Source organism: Lissotriton helveticus, chromosome 6, assembly GCF_964261635.1.
Source record: "Lissotriton helveticus chromosome 6, aLisHel1.1, whole genome shotgun sequence".
In the NCBI taxonomy this organism is placed as follows: domain Eukaryota; kingdom Metazoa; phylum Chordata; class Amphibia; order Caudata; family Salamandridae; genus Lissotriton; species Lissotriton helveticus.
The window spans coordinates 2,016,411,997-2,016,436,304 of NC_136067.1; the positions used below are offsets into that span (position 1 = coordinate 2,016,411,997).

The 24,308-nt window shown below is 47.6% G+C and overlaps 1 protein-coding gene across 1 annotated transcript in view; it reads left to right on the forward strand.

Moving 5' to 3' along the window:
• Positions 1 to 13,429: 13,429 nt before the first annotated feature.
• The window catches only part of LOC144762000 (fucolectin-like), an 824,530-nt gene continuing 813,651 nt past the window's right edge, over positions 13,430 to 24,308 (forward strand). Inside the window, exon 1 of the mRNA XM_078647165.1 lies at positions 13,430 to 13,616. The gene's annotated coding sequence lies outside the window, so the exon portion shown is untranslated. The remainder of the gene's footprint in view (positions 13,617 to 24,308) is intronic.

The following is a 24,308-nucleotide window of genomic DNA, read 5'->3' on the forward strand; positions in this document are numbered from 1 at the left end:
TGGTACAATGTTTTCCTTTGATAATGTTGGTGCCTCTCTGGACGGGTGGGGAGGCTGGGTGGGAGGTAGTGGGTGGGGTTTTAGTACATGTTTCGAAATACGGAGACAATTTCACTATCGCATGTAGTCATAAGATACAGGTATACATGATCGCTTCATTTAAGGCCTTATTTTTTATGACTAGGATGGCCCAGTTAGGACACAACTCCCGCCCCACAGATTTGTCTTTGACATGGAATATTTATGGCCTAAGCAAGACTCGAAAGAGGAGGCAGATAGTAAATTATTTACTTCACCATAGGGTGAACATAGCCTTCTTACAGGAGACCAATCTACCCAAAAGTCATCAAGTCTGTTATGTCGCAAACTGGGGACACACAGATACTTTGCTAACTTTAGCAACTATGCTAGCGGCACGACCAACCTCATACACAAAAGAATCCCTTTTTGCATTCATTCTGTGACCCGCGATAGTGAGTGCAGATACATAATTGTAATGGGCACTGTAGGAACTGGGGTCACCAGTTCCCCGGGGGGTAGCTTGGCCGGAGCAGGTAGGCACCCGAAAGCTTAGGTGTTAAGTGACCACACAGCACACACATCCACTGAGCCAGTGAGCGCACACAATGACTGAGACCACAGCAGTAGGTTTGATTCAAATCAATAAATTTTATCTAGATCAAGAAGCAGGTTACTCAATAATCACGGGATCTCCGGGCCTCCCTGCAGCCTGGCAGCACCCGGGGACCAATGGTGAGAAAAGGGGCTCCCGCAGCCGCCAATAGCAACACGGCCTGCGGGGGTGTGGCGCTGGCGGCCAATCAGAGCGCGGTGGGGGCGGAGTCACTTCCGACGCCTCCATCACGTGAGGCAGGCTAAATGGCTTAGGACCTGGCTGGGCCTAGTGCTGCCTGACTGAAATTTGCGGCGGCCCTCTCCTGGCTCAGGGGGCCACCGAGGGGCTGCAGATGGAAGTGGCGGGCGCACCGGGGAAGCGCCAAAGCTGCGACGGGGTCCGATGGCCTTTGGTGCGCGGCGGGGCCGTGTCAGCACGGTGTGAGCTGCGGCGATGATTTGGCCTGCTAGTGCTTCCCTGAGGCAGTGCGGGGACGTTGTAGAGCTCTGGGTCACACAGCGCTCTTCACAAGCAGCGCTTCACGGGGGCACACAGCACCTAAAACAAATTAGGCAGTTCAGGGGCTAGCGCTCAGCAATACCGCTTCAGGGCATCAATGGTCTCTGAAATCTCAGCGCTTCTCAGGGGCACAGTAGGAGAGCACTGGGCAGAAAGGTTAGTTCAGTCTTAGGCAGGACAGCAGATCAGATAAGGCAGGACAGGCCACACGACAGTGGCCAATCAGCAAAGGGGGCCCAGGTGGAGTCAGGGAGCGCAGGGGGTGACACAATGCCAATACCTGGTTGATCCCCCAGCAGTCCTGTGGGTAGTTAGAGGGTCTTCTTGGCACTAGATGGTTCCTATGCCCTTTGTAGATAGTTGCTTGAAGAGGGGGGGTTGAGTTGAAGGCTGCTGACAAGTTATCTCAGCAGGTCACTGCAGATGGTCCCTGGGTTCCCCTCCCACCAGGCCATATCATTGGGCTAGTTCAGTGTTCCTCACACAGCTTGGGGGGGCGGTGCCTAACCCCTATCACCCCCAGTGGTATAGGTTCCTGACTAGGCGCTACCGCCTAAGTCTCCTGCGTAGGGTCCCCCAGGTCAGTGAAGCCCCAACTGACTGAAAATGTTCCCTCATTTTCTTTATATAGGCCCAGGTCAGGTGACCACCCTCTAAGGTGGCAAAAGCAGACTCCGCCCCTATTCTAGAAGTTTCCAGGTGCTTCCCTACTCCAGCTATGGGAAGGCAAGGCAGGCTGGTATTGCAACAATGTTTAGGGGTTCCAGCCAGCTACTGGCAACTAGGCTGCTACTAGAAAGGCCATGCTGCAGTAGCAGGGGCCTATGGCAGCCATGTTGGAAGTAGAGAGCACCTGCATCATAGCACTGATTTTAACAATACACAGGGCATCTCAACCTTACAGGGCCTATACAACTTCGTTACGATGGGGGGACATCCTGAATTAGGGGAGCGAAAAGCGAAACATTTCAGAGAAAAGGACCGAGTCCAACGCAACTCCCCCCAGCCAAAAGCCAGGGTAGACCTATCATCGCCTTGATGGGCTTCCCTGCTTGGGGCGGAAAAAGGTGGACGCAGGCCCGTAACTGCAATGGCATCTGCCAGCTCTTTGCCAATCAAATCACCACACTGGTGTTTCCTAGTGGGATGTGTCCAGGACTGGCCTCTAGACAATCCAGAAGTCTCTGGCCCTTGCTCTCTGACAGAGTGGGGGGCAGTAGCCCCAGGCCCGTAGTACCCTTTGCCCACTCTCGTTCTCCTCCTTGCAGCTCCAAACTGCCACTGGTCCTCCCACCTGGGGTCCGAACCCTCAGGCTGACCAGCCACCAGGGGCGAGGCTCTGCTCCCCCTACCTCTCCTTCTGGGGTTCCGCCCTTTCTTCCTACGCGGGACACCCTCAGAACACCACTCTCTCCCCAACCTGGAGTCGAAACCCTCAGGTTGAACTGGTGACAGGGGCGAGTCCTCCCTCCTCCTGCACCCCCTCCCAGAGTTCCGCACCCTTCTAACTGGAGTAGTACCCCTGAGAGTCAACTCCGGGGGGACTCTGGTTACAGATGTCCCACCCGCCAGGTCCGGCAAACCCTTAACCTGGTACCCCAGTCCAGGATCTATACCCTGTGGCTGGACAGGTGCCAGAGGAGAGTCCTTCCTCCCTCCACACCCCCTCCCAGAGTTCTGCACCCTCCCACTGGGAGAAGTACCCCTGGAAGTCAAACCCGGGGGGACACTGTTTACAGACGTCCCACCCGCCAAGTCAGGCAACCCCTGAACCTGGCACCCCAGTCCAGGATCTAAACCCTGCGACTGGTCAGAATCCCAAACCTCGGGTACGATGCCACCATTAGGACTTCCTGGCACACTTAATTGCAAGGCTCTCAGCTCCAACTCCTTAAGCTGAAGCTTGTGCGACAGCTTCTTCTCTTCCAATGCGAACTCTTTATCTACCCTTTCTCTTTCCCTCTTGTGCTCTAGCTTTGCAAGCTCCTATCTCATTCGCCTCTCCTCCCTCCTGTCCTCATACGCCTGTGACTACGTACTCCTTCTAGACTCACCACTGCCTGCCCTGGAATGTCTTCCTGGCAACAGATTTTAACTCACGTCTATGTTTAGTAGGTCTAGTTCTCCTGGAGCACCCGCCTCCTCTTGTGTGACCTGCCCCTCCTGTTCCCCATCCCCTCTCCCCTCTGGGTGGGCCCTTACCCATGCCCTCAAAGCGGTACGGAGCTCCTCCTTCACGGCTCTCTGCCCAACCAGCACCCCCACCCCCTGACAAAATTCCCTTAGCTACACCACTATATACTTTTCCAAGTCGGCTAGCTGGAACTCCATTTTGACAGGTGGGGACCCAGATAAATCACAGGAAAGATACTAGGACGTAGGTAACAGGATTGGGTCAAAACAGGACTCTACACACTCAGGTTAGACAACGGGGGGTCAATTGCTTAGGCTTGCATGCACAATAGGTGTCTAGTCTAATTGCTGCACACTCTGTCTCACCGGAGGGTGCTGTATAGTCACAGGTCATGATCCCCCCTGCTCGCCCCCAAATGTAGGAACTGGTGTCACCAGTTCCCCGGGGGGTAGCTTAGCCCGAGCAGGTAGGTACCCGAAAGCTTAGGTGTTAAGTGACCACACAGCACACACATCCACTGAGCCAGTAAGCGCACACAATGACTGAGACCACACCAGTAGGTTTGATTTAAATCAATAAATGTTATCTAGATCAAGAAGCAGGTTACTCAATAAACACGGGATCTCTGGTCCGGCAATGCATTTCACCAAAGGTGTAACATTTCATTACTTTAGTACTAAACATTTCATTAAGCCAGACTAAACCCTTTTCATTTGGTAATGATATACTTTTGATCAGGTGAGAATAAAAACCTTTCATTAGGCAGGAATGACAATTTCATTAGGGTAACACCAACACATTTCCTGATGCCTGAATAAGCAGTGCATTACCCCTTTTAATTAAGCATAACATTTCATGAGGTAAAACGAATGCTTTCATTAGGCATGAATAACCAATTCATCAAGCAAAGATGAGCATATCACTGGGCAGGATCATATCATTAAAGATGGGGCTACAGTTTATTAGGCAGTAATAACCCTTGTATCAGGTAACCAACATTTCTTTAGGCCAGAATGACCATTCTCTTCAAGCAGGGCTAACCATCTCCTTAAGCAGGCCCAACATGGCAGCAGGCAACAGTAAACAATTCATCAGGCCTGTTCACGTGAGCCTTTAGGCTATCTCTAACAAGCCCAGGGCCCTATGGTGTCTCGCTGGGCTCTGGCCCAATTCCGGCACTTTTAGGGGCCAATTAGGGCCAACGGGGCCCAGTCTCAAGTCCTCCCGAGGGGGGAGGCAGTTTCGGGGCCTCCTTTTCACTCCCGGGAGGCCCCGCTCTGCTCGTGTAGTCCACCCTCCCCCGGGACGTTACCAGTGAGCTTCAGGCCTTCTCCGGGCCCCTTGTGGCAAAATCGGCAGGCAGGGAAGGGCTCCTGCCCTCCGGGGCCTCACGGCAGTGCAGTCGGCAGGGGCTCCAGGCTCGCTCCAAGCCCCCGCGCCGGTGTCTCGCCCGATCCCGAGCCTCCCTGCAGCCTGGCATCACCCGGGGACCAATGGGGAGCAAAGGCGCTCCCGCAGCCGCCAATAGCAACGCGGCCTGCGGGGGCATGGCGCTGGTGGCCAATCAGAGCGTGGCGGGGGCGGAGTCACTTCCGATGCCCCCGTCACGTGAGGAAGGCTGGATGGCTTCGGACTTAGATAGGCCTGGTGCGGCCTGACTGAAATTTGCGGCGTCCCTCTCCTGGCTCAGGGGGCCGCCGAGGGGCTGCAGATGGAAGCGACGTGCTCACCGGAGAAGCGACGAAGCTGCGACGGGGTCCGACGGCCTTTGTTGGATGCTGGGTCCGCATCAGCACGGCGTGGGCTGCGGCGGTGAGTTGGCCTGCTAGCGCTTCCCTGAGGCAGCGCAGGGACGTTGTAGAGCTCCGGGTCACACATCACTCTTCACAAGCAGCGCTTCACGGGGGCACAGAGCGCCTGAAACAAATTAAGCAGTTCAGGGGCTAGCGCTCAGCAATAGCGCTTTGGGGCATCAATGGTCTCTGAAATCTCAGCGCTTCTCAGAGGCACAGTAGGAGAGCGCTGGACAGAAAGGTTATTTCAGTCTTAGGCAGGACAGCAGATCAGATAAGGCAGGACAGGCCACACGACAGTGGCAAATCAACAAAGGGGGCCCAGGTGGAGTCAGGGAGTGCAGGTTGTGACACAGTGCCAATACCTGGTTGATTACCCAGCAGTCCTGTGGGTAGTTAGAGGGTCTTCTTGGTGCTAGATGGTTCCTATGCCCTTTGTAGATAGTTTCTTGAAGGGCGGGTTGAGTTGAAGGCTGCTAACAAGTTTCCTCAGCAGATCACTACAGGTGGTCCCTGGGTCCCCCTCCCACCGGGCCAGATCAGTGGGCTAGTTCAGTTTTCCTCACATAGCTTGGTGGGCAGTGCCTAAACCCTGTCACCCCCTTTGGTATAGGTTCCTGACTAGGCCCTACCGCCTAAGTCTCCTGCGTAGTGTCCCCCAGGTCAGTGAAACCCCAACTGACCAAAAACTTTCCCTCCTTTTCTTTATAAAGGCCCAGGTCAGGTGACCACCCTCTAAGGCGGCAAAAGCAGACTCCGCCCCTATTCTAGAAGGCTCCAGGAGCTTCCCTACTCCAGCTATGGGCAGGCGAGGCAGGATGGTATTGCAACAATGTTTAGGGGTTCCAGCCAGCTCCTGGCAACTAGGGTGCTACTAGAAAGGCCACGCTGCAGTAGCAGGGGCCTATGGCAGCCAGGTTGGAAGTAGAGAGCACCTGCACCTTAGCACTGATTTTAATATTACACAGGGCATCTCAACCTTACAGGGCCTATCCAACTTCGTTATGATGGGGGGACATCCTGAATTAGGGGAGAGAAAAGCGAAAAATTTCAGGGAAAAGGGCCAAGTCCAACAAGCACGTCAATGGGCCACAGTGTGGCGATGGTCTGTATATACGGTCCTAATAATGACTCCCCTGATTTTTATTATTCCTTGCTTTCCTGGCTGGCGCAGCTTGGCCCTGTATCCCTTCTGCTGGGAGGTGACTTCAACATTGCTCCGGTTAAAACATTAGACAGCACCTCAAGTGCACCAGACCCCAAGCCACACGATGTGGCCTTGGACCACCTCTCTGCAACACAGCTCTGTTGCCCATTTTGGAGGTACCTGGTGGGCTAGCAGGCCCCCAAGGACCCTCAGAATCCAAGGGGAATTAATTCTCCAACTAAAAATACGCCAGGTGGTGCTTTTGCAAAGTGGTGGAGAAAGGGGGCAAGGCATCCGGCGAGATGCCAGCTTTCTTTAAATTAATTTTTTTACAAAGGGGGCTGTGTGACCCCCTTTTTATAACTTTTTGGGGGCTTGGGGACCCTATCCTCCAAGGCCTACGCCCTTTTTCTAAAAACAAATCAGGAATGATGGTGCTCGAGACATATATTGAAAATGCAGACTGTGATTTGCTACGGACATAAAATGTTATAACCCCTCCTGGCCACACTATAAAATATACTTAGAATAAACTAAGCCTGAGGTGCTCATGTTATCGCTCTTGTGATGATAAAAGGGTGAGTGGACCCGCCCGTTTAGGGCCTGTGGCCAAGCACTGAAACACAGATACAAGCAGAAGTCTACTGAGTGATCCCACAGGGCTATAGTAAGCTCATGCTGGGGGAGGGCCCGGGCCCCTCAACAGCTTGTTACCTGCTGAGTCTACATGAAATCTGCCCTGATGCTCTGCCTGACAGCCAACCCAGGCCAGAAGTGACGCAACCCAAGGAAAGGCCGTTTGACAGACAGGCCTGGATGGGAATGGGCCCATCTGGCGCCAGGCCTCCTGCTCTGCCTGATAAATAGAGCAGGGTACACTACAGCCCTACCCAGGCCCGGCCCCTCCAGCACTGCCTGGACATGTGTAGCTGTTGCCAAGGAGACATGGACACCTGCTCTCGCCATCCTGCAAAGGTCATCTACGGAGAGATAATGCAGGATGGGCGGGTCACACCCAGGGACAGGGCTGGGTAGACAGGAAGAGGGTGCAGAATGTGGGGGGAGGGTATGGAAGGAAGGGGAGGTGGTGAGAGGAACAGATGGAGGACTTGGAGAGAGAAGAGGGAGAGGGCAGAAGAAACCAAGAGACGAGGAATGGAGGAGAAAGACATAAAGGGGGAGCACAAGGAAAAAGGAGGAGGGGTGGTAAAATGGGAGTGGAAGCCAGCAAAATGGACAAAGACAGAGCAGGAAGAATAATAATGGTGGGAAATGTGAAACTAAACAAAAGGATAAGAACTTGTTAACAAAGAGATAAAAAGCAGAGAAGCAAGGGAGGAAGGGTGAATAACAAATGTATAGTGATGTAATTTAGCAGTTTCAGATGCCATTGCTGGTTTCATTTATATACAAGGATGTCATAAAGTTCCTCGTCAGCGTGATACATTCCGATACTGAGCAGCAACAGGCACATTATCCCTCTCATGCATACAACTGGTACAGATTAGCATGGCTTCGCAGCTGTGGCCTGTAGCTGGTGCAGCAGTTCAATCAAGCTGCCACAAGGTGTTACTGTTGCTTGACCTACCGTCTTGCATCTTCGCAGTCATTCCACGTTATTCCCTGGTCTCCTACCACAGTTGCAGGATCTGAGATACAACAGTGCACGGGTAGGTGAACTAGAACAATGCGCGAGCTCCGCCCACCCCGTCCTCTCCCATCCCGGCCAGCTGGCACGGCTGCCACCTGCCCCCGAGCACAAGCGTGAAACGCTCTGCAGCAGGCAAGCAAACAGTGTATGACACCTGAGAAGACTTGTAACTGTGTATGTATTTCTCAGAAACACGCGGCTGGCAAACTGCTAAAGCTGTCTCTAGCCCAGCATTAAGAACAACAGACCTCTTTGACTGACTCCACTCAATAAAAATCGTAGATGCCAGAAGCGCTTCTGGGAGTAGAAAGGGTACCTCGTTCCACTTATCAAAATGCACTTTACATATTATAACATGCAGCTGTTAAGATACCCCATACAGTTATAGCCCCCAGAAACACTCTCAATCATGACACACAAGTTTAATGGCCTATTATTATTTGCATTAGTGATGTTATCAGTAATGTCACTGGCCATGTCATGAAAGATGTAAAAGGTGACGTCATCAGCAGTGCACTGCGGGGGCGCAAGTTTTAGTTAGCTCAACTAACTATAACGGACAAATTTCTCTGGTTTTGTACGAGTGAAATAACCAACTAACTATAAAGTCCCGGAAACCTGTGTTTATTTCAGTGAATTTCAAAGGTTTTTTTAAATGCTAATTTCTAACTATAACGTCCCTGAAGCCTATGGTTTTTTCAGTGAATTTCAAAGGTTTTTTAAATGCTAATTTCTAACTATAATGTCCCTGAAACCTATGTTTTTTTCAGTGAATTTAAAAGTTTTTTTAAATGATAATTCTAACTGTAATGTCCATGAATCCTATCGTTTTTCAGTGAATTTCTAAAGTTTTTTAAATGATCATTTTTAACTATGCCTACAGAGGTAGGACATGTGAAAAAAGAGGCAAGAGAAATGCAGAAAAAGGCAATAGAAGTCCAGAAAGACGAAGAAAAGTACAGGAAGAAACAAGAGATATGCAGAAAGAACCAACAGAGGTGCAGAAAAAGTCCTTGTTGCAAAGTCATCCTGTGCCCCCACCTTTTAACAGACTGGTGGGGTGGTAACTGACTCTGACTATGGAGGCCCGGAGCCAGTGCTACACTGAAAGACACTTTAAATACAATGAAATCACCTACATACACTAGGGTACACTGTGAGTTGGAGTACCCCTGTGATTGGCTTGACCTCCCCTGTAAGGCCCTAGTATATAATAGGGCAGGGGAATTAAAACTATCTCTAACTCAGAGGTACTGAAAGAGGCAGGAAAAGTGCATAAACAGGCAGGCAAGGTGCATAAACAGGTAACATGGGGGCAGAAAGAGGCATGTGAAATGCAGAAAGCAGTAGGAGCAGTGCAGAAAGAACCAACAGAGGTGCAGAAAAAGGCAAGAGGGGTGCAAACAAAGGTAGGATGGTTGCACAAAGAGGCAAGAGAGGTACAGAATGAGGGAGGAGGAGTGCAGAAAGAAGGAAGAGATGTACAAAAAGAGGCAAGCGAAATGCTGAAAGAAGCAAGTGGTTTAAAAAGCAGCAAGAGCAGTGCAGAAAGAGGCAAGTGAGGTGCAGAAAGAAGCAAGAGCTGTGCATAAATATCCAAGAGAGGTGCAAAAAGAGGCAAGAAGGGTAGAGAAAGAGGTAGGAGAGGGACACAAAGAGACAAGAGAGGTACAGAAAGAGGTAGGAGAGTTGAAAATGAAGGAAGAGAACTGCTGGAAGAGGCAAAAGAATTGCTGAAAGAAGCAACAGATGTGTGAAAAGAAGCAAGAGAAGTGCATAAAGAGGCAAGTGAGGTACAGAAAAAAGCAAGAGAAGTACACGAAGAACCAACAGAGGTGCTGAAGGAGGCAACAGAGGTACAGAAGGAGTCACAAGGGGTGCAGAAAGAAGGAAGATGAGTACAGAAAATAGTAACAGAGGTGCTGAAAGTGGCATGAGGGGTGCAGAAAGAAGGAAGAGAAGTGCCGAAATAAGCAACAGAGGTGCTGAAAGAGACACAAAGGGTGCAGAAAGAGGCAGGAGAAGTGTAGAAAGAAGCAACAGAGGTACAAAAAGAGGCAGAAGTGGTGCAGAAAGAGGGAAGAGAGGTATAGAAAGAGTCTAGAGAGCTGAACAAAGAGAGAAGACAGGTTCAGAAAGAGGCAAGAGGGGTGCAGCAACAAGCAAGAGAAGTGCAGAAAGAGGCAACAGAATTGCTGAAAGAAGCAACAGAGGTTTAAAAATAAGAAAGAGCAGTGCAGAAATAGGCAACTGAGATGCAGAAACAGGCAAGAAAGATAAAGAAAGGGAAGACACGTGCAGAATGAAGCAACAGGCGTGCAGAAAGACGCAGAAGAAGTGTAGAAAGAAGTAACAGAGATGTAGAAGGAGGCAAGAGAACTCCAGCAAGAGTCAAGTGAGTTGCGAAAACTGGCAAAAGAGGCACAGAAAGAGGGAACAGAGGTGAAGACAGAGGCAAGAGTAGTGGAGAAACAGGTAAAAGCGGTGCAGAATGAAGCAACATGGGTACAGAAATTTGCGAAATAGGTGCATAAAAAAGTGCAGAAATAAACAACAGAGCTGCAAAAAGAGGCAAGAGAGGTGCAGAAATAAGATTAGGAGGTGCACAATGAGGCAGAAGGGGTGTACAAAAAAGGAAGAACGATATAGAAAGAAGAAAGTGAGGTTCAGAAAGAGGCAAGTTAGGTGCAGAAGGGGGCAAGAGAACTACAGAAAGAGACAAGATAGGTGCAGAAACAGGCAAAAGGGGTGCATAAAGAACCAAGAGAGGTGCAAAAAGATGCAAGAGGGGTGAAGAAAGGGGCAAGAGAAATGCAGAAAGAGGCAAGTGAAGTGCAGAAAGAAGACAGTGAGGTGCAGGAAGAGGAAGAAAGGTACAGAAAGATGGAAGAGAAATGCAGAACGACGCAAGACAGGTACAGAAAGAAGAGAGGTTTATGCACTATTGCTACCAATTTTACACCCAAATTTAGTAATAAGTAACACATGACCATTCCAGCTTTGCAAAGGGCCTTCCACCACGCTGTAAGACGTGAAGCTGCATTTTTGGGACCATTTGAGCCATTTGAGCTAGAAACAAGGCTTTTTTGTTCAAATCTGCAGATTATACAGCAGATAGTTGGCAAATGTGGATAATGTTTATTTATGTGACAACTGATGCAGCCAACAAAATGCCCAAATCAAGAATGCACCCGTAGATAGTAGAGTTGTGATGTAAAGGACCCAATTAGTCTGCAAATAGAGCTGTATAGTCCAACAAGGAAGGAGGGAAGGAGAAATTGAACTGACGCGAGATGTCCAGTTGGCAATAAAAGCACTGCCAACAAGCAAAAAGGCCCTTCCCGTGCCTGAGCAGCCTAAACCTGAAATACCATTAACAAGATGCATTGGAACAGCAACTATAGTGTGTGTATGCTTCAGAGCAACATGACAAAAAGCAAGCACACTCTCTCCGTACATGTGCATTTTATTTGTATTTCCCTTTGCAGCCATTGGATATTAGCTTGACTAGGGTATGGCATAGTTTTGTGACAGTAAAGAAAATAGAGCCACGCCCTCTGGCTTTGAAGCAAAACAACAACTAATTAGAAAGCAGTGAGCTTCTTACACACAGTACCTGCTGCAGTATTTATAGCTACTTACCTGGCTTCTTCCTCAGCCTTTCCATAGACTTTGCAACAACATGAAATGGGATTTGAAACGTGCTTAAAGTTCTTTGTGAAAATAAAATTCTTTATAAAAAGCATGCTTAAGCATAGATTAGGGCACATTTCGGGATTCCTAACTGTATGCTAAATGGTACATGTGAAGAAAAAAATTGTGGGTGGAATTCTCACCTGTGGATTAGCTGTGACTGGGGCGGTGAGGCAGGAAGGTTACAGCAGAGCACCCCTTCAGCAGGCAAGTTCCTCCTGGCTGCTCTGCTGTATAAGGAAGGGTACAATGAAGAGAGAACCGGCACAGCCGGAAGTAAATGAAAACCGCTCATAATGATTGTGTGTGCACGCGTGTGGGCTTCGGTGTTTGGAAAATAGTTTACTTATGTGTGGCGGTGTGCGCATGCATTTCTGGGTATGTGTGCGTGAATGTGTGCTTCGGTGTCTACAGAAAGGTTGTGTGCGTGTGTTATGCTTAGGTGTCTCTTTTGGGAATCTTGTGAGTTTGGATGTGCATAGGGAGTTTGCGTGTGTTTGTTTAAATGCGTGTGTGTAGATAGCGAGATTGTGTTTGTGTTTTTATATAGGGAGCTTGCGTATGTGTGCCTGAGTTTGTATATAGCGAGGTAATGTGTGTAAGCGTGCTAGTATGTGTAGAAGGCTCTGCATCCATATGTGCATGCATGTGGGCAAGGTTTATGTGTATAGGAGGAAATTTGTGTGAGAAGGGTTGTGTGTACTTGTTGGAGAGTATGTTTGATCTTAATAAAGTCCATTCTGAGGGTTCTCAAGTGTTTTTCTTTTTTCTCACCAACTAGTAACATGGTGCCTGTCTTGAGCATTCTGCAAATTAATGAATACCGCAAAGTAGCAAGGGGAGCGTGGGCGCTTTTGCCCCTCCGGTGGGTAGTAAAAGAAAGCCACAAATGGGGTGCAAAGGGCTGCTGACATCTCTGGGCTTTGGTGCTACTACTCCTGCTGCACTTTTGAATGCTAAGCCCCTGAACAGATATCATCACATAAGTAAAAATAAAACAGATGTGTACCCTAGCGTCACTGTGTCCTTTGAACACTATGTGTATGTAGTGACAATTCCCTAGAGAAAAGGTGAAATCAATCGATCTGCTTTATCGAGAACGGACAACAATTAATTAAAACAAAATTAGGAGGTCATGTATTCGTAAAGCATGTTTTTCTTTCACCTCGATAGAATGTGACAGTGATGAATGAGAATGTGTGTTACGTTGTCACTGTTTTTGTTTTGTTCTTTGCAGTTTTATATAGCGCGAACTAGACCCAAATCTATTGGAGCACTTTGCAGGAGCACCAGTTACACATTTATTTTTTTGTTATACACAGGGAGGTTAAGTGATTTACCCAGCATCACAGTTCATCTTCAACAGGGCCACTCGGCCTCCTCCCACCGTCCCAGCCCTGCCAGCAGAGATATATCGGCCTCCCAGGATAGCTTACACTTTGCAGTATGATTGCAGTACACAATGTGCTAGCGTAGGTGTACCAAGTAAAAGTGCTGCCTGGAAGCCTGTTTTGTTAAGTGGACCAAAGTGTCACTTGTGTGGAATCTACTGAGAGCTTGGGAGAGGAGGGGCTGTGGGAACCTCTGTGTATTCGACACTCCCCCTGAACACAGCTTGATGTGCCCTGGCGGGTGATTCATAATAAGTCACTCTGTCCATTTCAAAGCCCATTCTCGAGCACTCACTCACACCTCCATTGGTATCCAGAGCAATATATATTCTAGTGAAAAGACTCGCAGTAACTAAAACGTCTCTCAGACTGCTCCCAGGTAGCTTCAAGTGTCCCGAGCACAACTTCAATTGATTAAGTGCATTTGAACCACCGTGGAGAAAAATACTCCTACCTCCTGCTTCTGACCTCTGAGCCCCAGCCCCCTCTGCCAAGCAGCCTCCGTTGTTGTTCACGGCGTCTTCAGTGAAAGTCCTCTTAGTGCCACGAAGCTTCAAGCAGCCCCATTGAAGGAGAAGAGGCCGCCACGAACGCCAGCCGCAGAACGCCGGCCGTGAAGGGGAGAGAAAGACTGCCAGCAGGACCTTCATTTTCTGTGAAGCACCCACTCAGGTACGCTGAAACTCTATTATCGGGTGCGGAGCAGCATCTCCTGTGGCTACACGGAGGCGTGGTTATCCGCAGAAATCCCATAATAGCTCCAAACTTTGAATTTAAATTACATTTTATATTGTTTTTATATTTGGTTGTGAATTCAATAAAATATTTTCCAATTTTTTTATTAGCTTGATGAATGCTTGTTTCTGTATTTTTGTGTTTTGCAGTTCAAATCATTGAAATTGCTTATGTCAGGGTCTCTGGATTCTAATTCCAATAATCACTCAGTAAGGTTCCCCAGATTTCAATATTTATTCAGTAGGGGCCCCCAGACTGCAGTAATGATTAAGTCAGTATCCACAGAAGTTAAAGGTTAAGAACCACTGCCTTAGATAACAACATAACATGTGTCAAAAATATATCACGCATGTAGTCTTTCTTACTGTGTACTTGTTCCACTTCAAGCTTTTTAAGCTCTTAACTAAATTGAAGCAGATGCACTAGATGAGATGACAGTGGATGCACGTTGCCAATATTTCAGTGTATGAACACGAAGAGGCCATAAATGAAATGATATATGGGCCCATGACACCAGATATAGACAGGAGGCCATTTGCCACTGGACCTTCAACCAGCGACAGGCCAGAGCTTGAGACTGAGTCCTGCTCTCAGATGCTCCAATGTCTGCAGGAAGAAAACCATCTCCAAGTCTGTCATAAAGATACTGTCCTCAAAAGGTGTCAGTTGACATTTCGGAAGATTGAGTAGTAGTGTTGTAAAGCCCCTAAGTTCTGCTTCCATTTTATGTAAGCCTGACTCCATCATGGAAAATGGAAGTTACCAACGTCGCAATCTTAGACAATAGAAGTCCCCATCATTCCAGATTTATGCAGAATTATTGTCATGTCTGCCAGATGTCATTTGACCCTATCTTTCTAAGAACTGTGAAAATGTAAAGCCTCTGATTGATGACATATACAACTCTTGATGCAACATTTGTCTGGGCCAAATGTCTACTTTCTACTCTGTTAAAGTTAAATAAGAGCACATACAAACATATAACCAAAATAATGTAGTCTGAATGGACATGATTTTATCTTAAATGTTCATAAAGCTTTCTAAGCTTTCTAAAGCTTTGATTCCCCCTATCCGCTTGACCAGAGTCGGAGGACGCTCCTTCCGATTTTTGGCGGCTCAAGGTTGGAATGGTCTCCCTGTTCCACTCCGGAAAACTGATGATTTGCTTTCCTTTCGAAGGGGACTTAAGACCTGGCTTTTTACACAGTAACTGGTTTTTCATCCTCCTTTTTCCTTATGTATGTTGGGCTGTGTTTCGTCTATTCTTTAGGCTCTTTGCCAAAGCGCCGGGACACTCCTTTGGAGTAGCCGTGCGCTATAAAAGAGCATTTTAACATAACATAACATAACATAAGGAAACGTCTGTGATGCACACCTTGATGCACATAATCTATGTCAGACATTGCGTAACCTACCAAAGAAATGCCAATCTCTGATAAGATTTATTATATAACGACTACCACTTGTCAGGAGAGGTTCTTCCCCCGGATTTCTGCCCAAGATTCTGCCAGAGAAGGTACTGCCAGTACACTTTGCAGATGCTAAATCTCACTTGGTGACAGAAGCCGAGCCCTGAAGGAAGACTGTAGCATGTGTTTGTCCCTTCACCAGGAACACTGGCTACACACCTCCACTGATAAAGATAGCCTTTACTGTCAAAAAGGTATGCATTGCATCTCTTCTCCCTAAGGAGCTCTAGACTGCAAATAGCTCTGCCTTCCATGCTCTCTTAGTGTAGCGCATAGAAGTAGGCATTACAGTGTTAGGCTTAAGATGACATTTTAAAACATGCTAGAAATTTTCATTTCATTATCATTATTTATAACTTGCCTTCTTGGTGTTTTTATAATATTCTGTGTAGTTGTTTTAGATGTACTGAGAAACAGATTGTTCCTTTAGTAATAAATACTTGTACTTCAAAGTGTTTCTTCATCTTAGTACAGTGTGTGTGTGTGTGTGATACTGTGAATAACGAAAATAAGGTTTGTTGCTGTTTTCACTGTGCCCCTGATCCCTTTATGGGACTGATATTAATCCAAAAGCAATGCCTCTATCTACATTGCACATTCAATAGTGTTTTTCAGGGCACCAATAATCTGTCTTTTACATTCACCACTGGTGCCTTAATCCAAGTTCACCAACGTCACTTGTTAGACAGGAAAGCACACCTTGCACAGCTACACCAAAGTCATAGCTTACGCAACAGTAGACCAATATGAGTCAAATGCTCCTGAAGAGTTTTAAGGCCTCCTTTGGAAATGGATCATGAAGTAACCAGTTGTCCCACAGTGGAAATATGTACCATCGCTGGAGATGTAAAAGAACAACCACAGGAACCATCCTCTTTAAAAAAAATAAAATAAAGGCTAAAATCTCTCCTTATCTCTTTCTTGATGGAGAACGTGAGCATTAAGCTGAAGAAAAAGCTGTTACAGGAATGTTTCCAGAAATTGAACCCATAAAATAAAAGGACTTCCCAAAATTGAACAATCATTGGCCAAACTGTGCTCCCATCGATACCCACAAGAAAAAAGGGATTCATGGGCTGAAACCGAAAATATGTTACTGCACATGAGTGGGCAGGGCTCCACTCATGGTACAACACTGGGAGATGCAGTCTCACAGGTTACTGCGTATCGAGTCCTAAATTTTAACACAGCAGTCTTACTAATGCCAGCCAACAGGTAATGATGCCATCAGCATGGCCAATATCTGACATTTCTTACTATCTCCAAAAACGAACAGTAGAAAGGCCAACCACAGGAATCAGCACACCCCATCCTGCTAAGAAATTGCTTTCATGTTGCACACAAAACCTCTCTGTGTCCAGCTTAAAAAGACGAGTATTAAGATAGGAATTCAAGTCAAGGAGGGATCCCAAGTCCTCTCAGCCAAAGACAGAAGAGAAAAAGCAGGAACAATGCTGGGTAAGCTGGTCATCTATAGTGTCCAAGTGGTGGGAAGGGTCAGCTAGCAGCATGCTTTGAAGTTCCTTTTTTTCTCCTGTCTTCCAGTTCAGAATATTTCATTAGTAATCATTAGGGAAAAATGATGGATGGATGAAGGGATAAATCTTCCTTAGTCTTGGGGTATGGTCTCTACCCCTGAAGGAGAGGCAGCCAGGATTTCTTCTGATGGGCTTTGCCTTCCTCTACACAGGAGATCAGAGCTCCAAGAGTAAATCAAAAAATGAACACTATATATAATTTGCAGGAATTTGCTTTTGTCTACAGCTAATTGTCAGTCATAAATGGAGATTTGAAACTAGAGATAAACGATGTAATGCACTTAAAAATATATGTACTTGCTGGAGAAAAGCAGCAAAGCAACAGGATCAATATAACTAACAATTATAAAATGGCTTTTTATTGTGGCAGTGCTACCAACAGTCATAGTATGAGCACAACATGACATTCACCCTTCTCCATTTCAAACATTTGCTACCCCGCTATGCCCAATAACTCCCAGAGTCAGAGCATGTTGTTCAGGGCATAGCCTTTTATTCACATCAAACCAGGTAATTTAATGACAGACCAATAGGAGAAAACAGCATCACACTTTAGCCGCATCAACCTATCAAAGGCATTAAGTAAATCAGGCATGACATTAGACTTGAACTTCAGTTTTGGCCATACTTTTTAGCGGCAACAACATGTCAAGGCAGTAAGAACAAGCATTTGCAATGCAATAGGTCTAGCATTACTGAAAGTTTGAGCTATTAGAGTTGCAAATAATAATGCAACCCCGAAGCAGATGAGGAGCCAAATATGCTCGTACCCACACATGCCGACAGGAGAGCGAGTACACTGAGGCATACTTATTACCAACTAGATGGACTGTGTTAATAAGCTATTCGCAAGGCACACTGGTCCGAGATGAATCTTCGCTGCTGGGTACACTTCCTTCTTCCAGCCTGCTTTGTTGATCACAGAGGGTGTGACATTGCGTGGCTTTGGGTTGTTCGGGTTGGGTTGTTGTCTATGTCAGGTAGGTATGTGTGGGTGCTGGGAGATGGCATTTTGGGCACCATCCAGAGAGGATGGGGGTGGCATCTGGGCTCTGCCCAGTAGCGGGTGGCTATCTGTTAGGAGTTGGAGGTGCAGCTCGCACTGATCCCTGCAGGGCTCTCGGAGGAACGTGGTGGAGTATGGGTGCAGTTGGGCAATAAACGGGTAGAGGATGGCTCAGAGTGCCTTTACTTGCACAGAACGATAGGGGGCAGTTATGACGCTCTTGTGGTGCTTCTCCCGCCACCACTTGTGCATCATCCACTCAGATAACTTCATGCTATTCATCGCTTACTGGTAGTATCTTTTTCACTGTATGCATGAATTGTTTGTCTTCCGGGTAAGCCTGTGGATATTTTGGTGTGCGTTCTGGTGGCTTGTGTTGTGTTATCTTGTGTTATCTTGAAATTACTTGTATTGGAATGGGGGCCTCGTGACGTTTTGGAGGACTTGGGCAGCAAGTATGTGTTTTAGCATAAAGTTGACGAGGGAAGGGTGCTCTTTTCTTTAGTAGCTAAGGATCGACAAGGAGGTGTGTGTCGGTTACGGGTCACAATAAAATGGTGTTAAAGGAAGGCATGGGGTAAGGCCCTAAACAATAGTGGTGGCCAGAGGAGGAGAAGAAGACGGGCGAGTGGGTGGTACCTTTTCTCTGGTGAGGTAGCAGCGCAAAGGGAGCAAGTTTGGAGGGAGTAAAAGGTTGGGGGGTAGAGGGCACTAGCTTAGGCTGCTAGGGAGGAACCAACAATGGGTTTAGTAACAGGGTGAAAGGAGGGAAGGGGCAGTACGAGTAAAGGAAGTTATCAGATAAGGGAAACAGGGAGGGCCAGCTATGGCGTATTTTGTGGTTTGGCAAATTGGGTGGGTACGGAGAAGGCAGGGGCTGCTCCACTAGACACGGCAGGGCACTCTGAATACATGTGTTTTGGTGGTGTGGGGGGGCAACAGGAGGAGTTGGTACAGTTGGGCGAGTGGGGCATGCAGCTACGCATTGAGCTGCGGCTGGGACCGAGTTCCGCCTTTTTGACCATGCAACAGAGAGCATGGAGGATCGCGCACCCCTTGGGTTTGCTGCTCCATGGCGCGGTCAACAAAAAACAAAAAAATGGTCTGTGTATAGTGGGAAGCTGGCACATCTCCCCTTTGCAGCAGGAGCAGGACCCTTACAGGACCCTTGTGCACGGGGCGGTTCAGTGTCCCCTCAGAGCTCGGATCGGTCCCCTCTATCACCAGTGTGGGGAGGGGTGTCGACAGCCCCTTAGCAATCACAGACAGGGAGACCAGCGTGCGTACAGAGGAGGTGGTTGAGGGTTTGTTAATTCCCATGTTTACCGTTTGAAGCAGGATTGCTTCCCTGTGAAGTGGAAGCAAAATAAAATCCTGCAAATGGTGCGCGCATGCGCCACAGCAAGCCAGGTGGTGTTGATTATTTTGCCTGTGTCTGTGCACAATAACTTAAACCACATGACGGCCTGGTGCACGTAATAGACACCAATAGGCCGTGGGTGGAGCTATGCGCCCCCCTTTGGCCTATTGCATGCTGTCTTTCATAAAAAGACGCACGCAAAGGCCAATAGCGGGCCACCAGATGAAAAGCACATGCTTGTGCGTTTGCCATTCTGAAGTCAGCTCCTAAAACCCTATTTTTAGATACTAAATGTCTCGCGCTTCGCACGCAGTGCTGCACACTGCAACGCTAGGCATGAGACCTAAAAGTTAGGCACAACATTACACCTTCACTTGAGCTTGGGCCTTACAATTGAACTTGACCGACTCAGCCCGCCAACTCTCCACTCAGCTGCGTACATTGTGCCAGCAGGCCCAACCCGCTTCAGTAAACAGTTGCATTACTTGCAACCCAGGGCACCGCATAACACACCAGCCCACCGGGGTGCCTGAACACAGGCAGCCTCCCCAAGGTTCTTCTCAGTCCATACGTTGTGGATTTGGACAGTAGTGTCCAGGACCACCGGCAGGTCAGTCCTCCTTTTTCAACTGCCTTTTGCACACGTGGATCCTACTTCCTCCTAGGGTCAATCCAGTTGCTGATCCCCCTTTGTTGTTCACCCCCCTATGTTGTTATCTGTTAGTGCTCTGCCACGTGGTGAAAAGCTACCTGGCACACTCGCCCTTCTCCCCGGTGCTGACATTGCTCTGTAATAGCCCCATTACCTAACTGGAGCAAGTTGTGCCGACTAGTGCCTTACGAGGAACCTGCACAATGTATTCAATGAGATTGTCCAGCTACCCAGATTGTGATTGTTACCTAAACTGGGGGATCTCCCACCGCAATGGCTTGCGGTCTTACTTCCGACCATATTTTAGATGATGCAAGTAACAATTGTGAACTCCAAAAGAGGGGGCTGTAAACCAGACCTCCCAAAACTGTTGCCTCCTTAAATGGCATGATACTATATATTATTCCCACCGGCGTTAATGACGAAAATGACCAGATGTGAAACTGCATTTGATTGTATAGCCTGTTCAAGCTAACCACACAGAACTTACCAGGTATATACCCCATCCTTATGGCAACCAGGAAATTAGGCAAAACACTCCACTTGTACCAACTGCCCCAACGTAATTGCCTCATACAGTTGTCCCACTTACCCTGCAATGGTACACTCCCCATCATAAAGAACATTAGGCAAGCCAATCCTCACAAACTTTGCATTGGCCATACACTAGAACTTGTGTATTGTCCCTCGGCGTACTTAGGACCTGCTCCATTGCATACGTTGTACCAGCAAGCCCCACGTACTACAACAAACTATTGTTCTATATAAAACCAGGCCCCCTCATAGCCCACCGCCCCTCGGGGTACCCAAACACATGGGGAAATACCCACGGCCTCCTGAATGATCATTGGGGCACACACTGACAGTCCTCACTAACTGCAGATAGTGACAAGAACAAGAGAACTCCATATGTAGATATTTTTGGCTATTGAATAGAGCCACCATACTTGTTGATGAAATGTTGGCAAATCTCCTTGCGTATGGATAATGGCAGAACTAAATCGCAACCTGTTATTGAGATTTGCTTTAACAATGCAGTCTGTTCCTAAAGCCCAGTCCACGCTAAATGAGTTGCACACCACCAAGCCTCACTAAGAACTGCTAACCCCGACAAAGGAAAGGGAAACTTTGCGATATATATTGGGATTGACACCATTGTTGGTATGAGTTTTCAAAATGTATTTCCTCCGAAGAGCCCCTCCATGTAGGTTGCATCGCACCGTAATTAGACCACCCACAGGCGGCTGACACATAATAGAGAAGGAAAAAACGCACTTTGCCAATAAATACTTGGCAATTTAGTAAAAACCAACCTACATATGATTGACTTTGGAAATACCGTTGTCTGTGGATTATGCCACCAATAAATCACCACCCTTTAGTCAAAGGCACTAAGAAATTTAAATTGTCATTACACTTAAGCATAGCATTAAGTTGACCATACTCTTGAACAGTCTGCTACACGCATTGTGCCGGCAGTCCACAACGGGCTACAGCGAGCAGTTGCTTTACTTGAAATCCAGGGCACCACAAAGTGCACTGGCCCTCCGAGGTACCTGAACAATGGCATCACACTGTAGCAACATTCACATGTCAAAGGCACCACAAAATTAAAATTGTCATTACAGTTAAGCATAGCATCAAGTCGTCCATAGTCTTGAAAGACTATGCTGCGTACATTGTGCCGGCAGGCCACAACGCACTACAGCAAACAGTTACCTTACTTGAAATCCAGGGCACCGCATAGTGCACCGGCCCTCCGAGGTACCTGAACACATCAGTCCATACGTGGTGGGTTAGGGCAGTAGAGTCGAGGACCGCCGGCAGGCCGGTCCCCCTCCCCGCCAACCCACTGCACACTTCAATCCTACTCCCTCCTTGGGTCCATTGTGCATGGGTCCTTACAAACGACTGCCAACACCTGTTCCATCATTGTTCCATCATTGCCTGAGTATTATGTATTAAATAAATCGCTACCTGTTATCGGGATGAGCTTTTAAAATGCATTTTTGCCCAATGCTCACTCCTTGTTAATTGTAGGGTACGCCAATGGCCTCACACAAGACTGCTGACACCTAAAAGGGAAGAGAACTGTGCATTGAAACATTTGGCAATGAGCAAATGTGATGAGTGAATAAACTGCAGTCCCATGATGAAATTCAACAGCACGCCTCTCCATGGAGCAACGCCAGGACATTGCTTTAGTGTCTTAAACATGAATAGCACTTAAATGGCAAGGGCAACAGAGAGCTATATAGCCCACTCCCTAAAGCTGCATTCTAAAGTAGGTGTGCCCTCACTCCTTGGGTGACTCTGCGCTATTGGTGACTATAATTAAAGCTATGCATGAATACTATCTCTGTATTCGACAATGAAAACCAACTGCTCCCTTTAGCTTTTAGATATCCCCTGAGCGCTCACCCCACAACATCAGACTCACTAATCTGAAGGCAAATGACATAGTAAAGCTATCGGGCGCAGTAGCGAGGTATGTAGATCCCTGCATTATTCACCCATAGTAGCCTAAAACCGAATTGCCTACTAGTACTATAGCAGCAGGACGAAAGTACCTCATTGTGTCAACTTCCAATAAGTAAATCACACCATACGTCAACCCATAGACGAGAATCTCTGAACCTGTTAACAAAGGATGCTGCACCTCGGATCTGCAACCAATCAAACCACCATCTCAAACAGAAGGTGTCACTTCCTGGTTGCAGCAGCATATCCAGATGCCTGACACATAAAGGGACTTGTAGCTGACCCGTGCACTTCCTCCCCCAAAGGGGCATTTTGGCGCAGCATAACTGAGGATTATTAACCCGACTGAATGATGCTTATATGTCTCCCCCAATCACCTGGTCGTAGCAGCCCATCCGTGTTTATGATATCTAGCATGACTTGTATTTGCACTGTGCCCCAGAACCCACCTATAAAAGGGGCGCTAATCCATTAATCCACCTGACCTGGCTTGGCGACGGCACCAGTCCCTTATGAAATAATTGGATAACATGTGGCAACTAATCTGGATCATGTGACATTCCCAATGCATTAAATTGTATCCAAATGAACATATATTTTAGTCAATCAGGTGAAGAGTTTCTAGTTGACTACATGAAAAAAGCTTGTCTCACGGAGGGAAAATGAGTAGAGTTGGGAGCAGGCTGTTGCAGTAGCCATTTTGCACCTGCTATGACTTTAACAAGGAAGTCCCAAATTAAACCATCACCAAAGAGACCCATCTCCGGTACTCCTCATATATCCTATTCTTGCTTGCTACATACTAGTTAACTGCCTAACACCCTGCAATGTATACATGGGAATGGTATTGCCTTAGCTATCCTTAACTTTTACCTTATACATGAGTCAGGGCTGTGGGAAGAACAGTATTCGGTGCCTTCCGACGGCCATTCGTCATGGTGATGGCCGTAGTAGAGCACCTTTGCCAGGCACACCCACATGGCACGAGGAAAAGGTGATCCGTTTGCCTAACGTGGGCCAGCACCCAAAGAATGGAGAGAATAATCTCTCATTTCAGTACCCGTTTCATCCCAGCCATGCTGACAGCGGCCATAACTCTAACCTGTCAGTCTTGCCTTTGAATGTCAGTACTCAAGTGCGGCTCCAAAGCATCATTTATGCGCCTCGAAGCACATTGGTGTTAGCCCCTGGAAATCTCACTGGCTGTTCCGCCTTCAATGTAAGTGCTGAAATGTGGCACCAAAGCACCATTTGTGAACCCCGTGCACATTGGTATGAGCCCGCACAACGCTCCTTTATGTCCTGCGCAATGCTTCTTCATATGAGACAACGGCCTGCAAAACAGAAAGAGAGACGAGAGCAAGCTGTAACCCTGGGCAGCCACTTTTGCCACCATGAATTCTTGCCCATACGAATAATCTTGGCAACCCTAACCTATGTGTTGTACAACAAGGGAATGTCGCAAGGAGTGTTCATACACCAATTGCCAAGATCAAACCCAAGCCCCTGCCATGGATGTGTTCGTCCACTAATCTACCTGGCTCGGCCTAACAACGGAACCAGCCATTAATTAAAATATTTGATAACGTGTATCGTTTGACTCGTACATTTGGAAATAATTCCATTAACATGATACATAATTCACACATATTATAACTAAGAGCCTGCGTTCCATATTATTTAAAATACCTGTCTACCGGAAATTGTAGACTAAAGGACTACATGTTAGGTGCATTTATTGGCAGACACAATAGAATTCAGAAAGGACAAAACACAATAGAATAACCTGGACCCCCGCGGCGAGTAGTGCTCTATGGTCCTGGTGCTAGCGCCCCCCCCTCGAGCATTGCCCCGAACGCTGAATATCTCCAAGAGCAAATCACTCAATCAATGGCAAAAGGCATACCCAACACTGCCAGGCCAGCACTGGAATCAGCATCACCCCGTCCCAGAGCACAGCCCCCCATACACAACCAGAATAGCCCAACTCAGAGCCCGACCAACCCGGTCTGCCTACTGTGAAGACGTTGCCAAATTCTACCTACTGTTTTCACTCACCATCATTCTCTGCCCCAAACTCCCGAGCAGTGGCAACATTTACATCCCTCCCTCTCCAGGCTCCC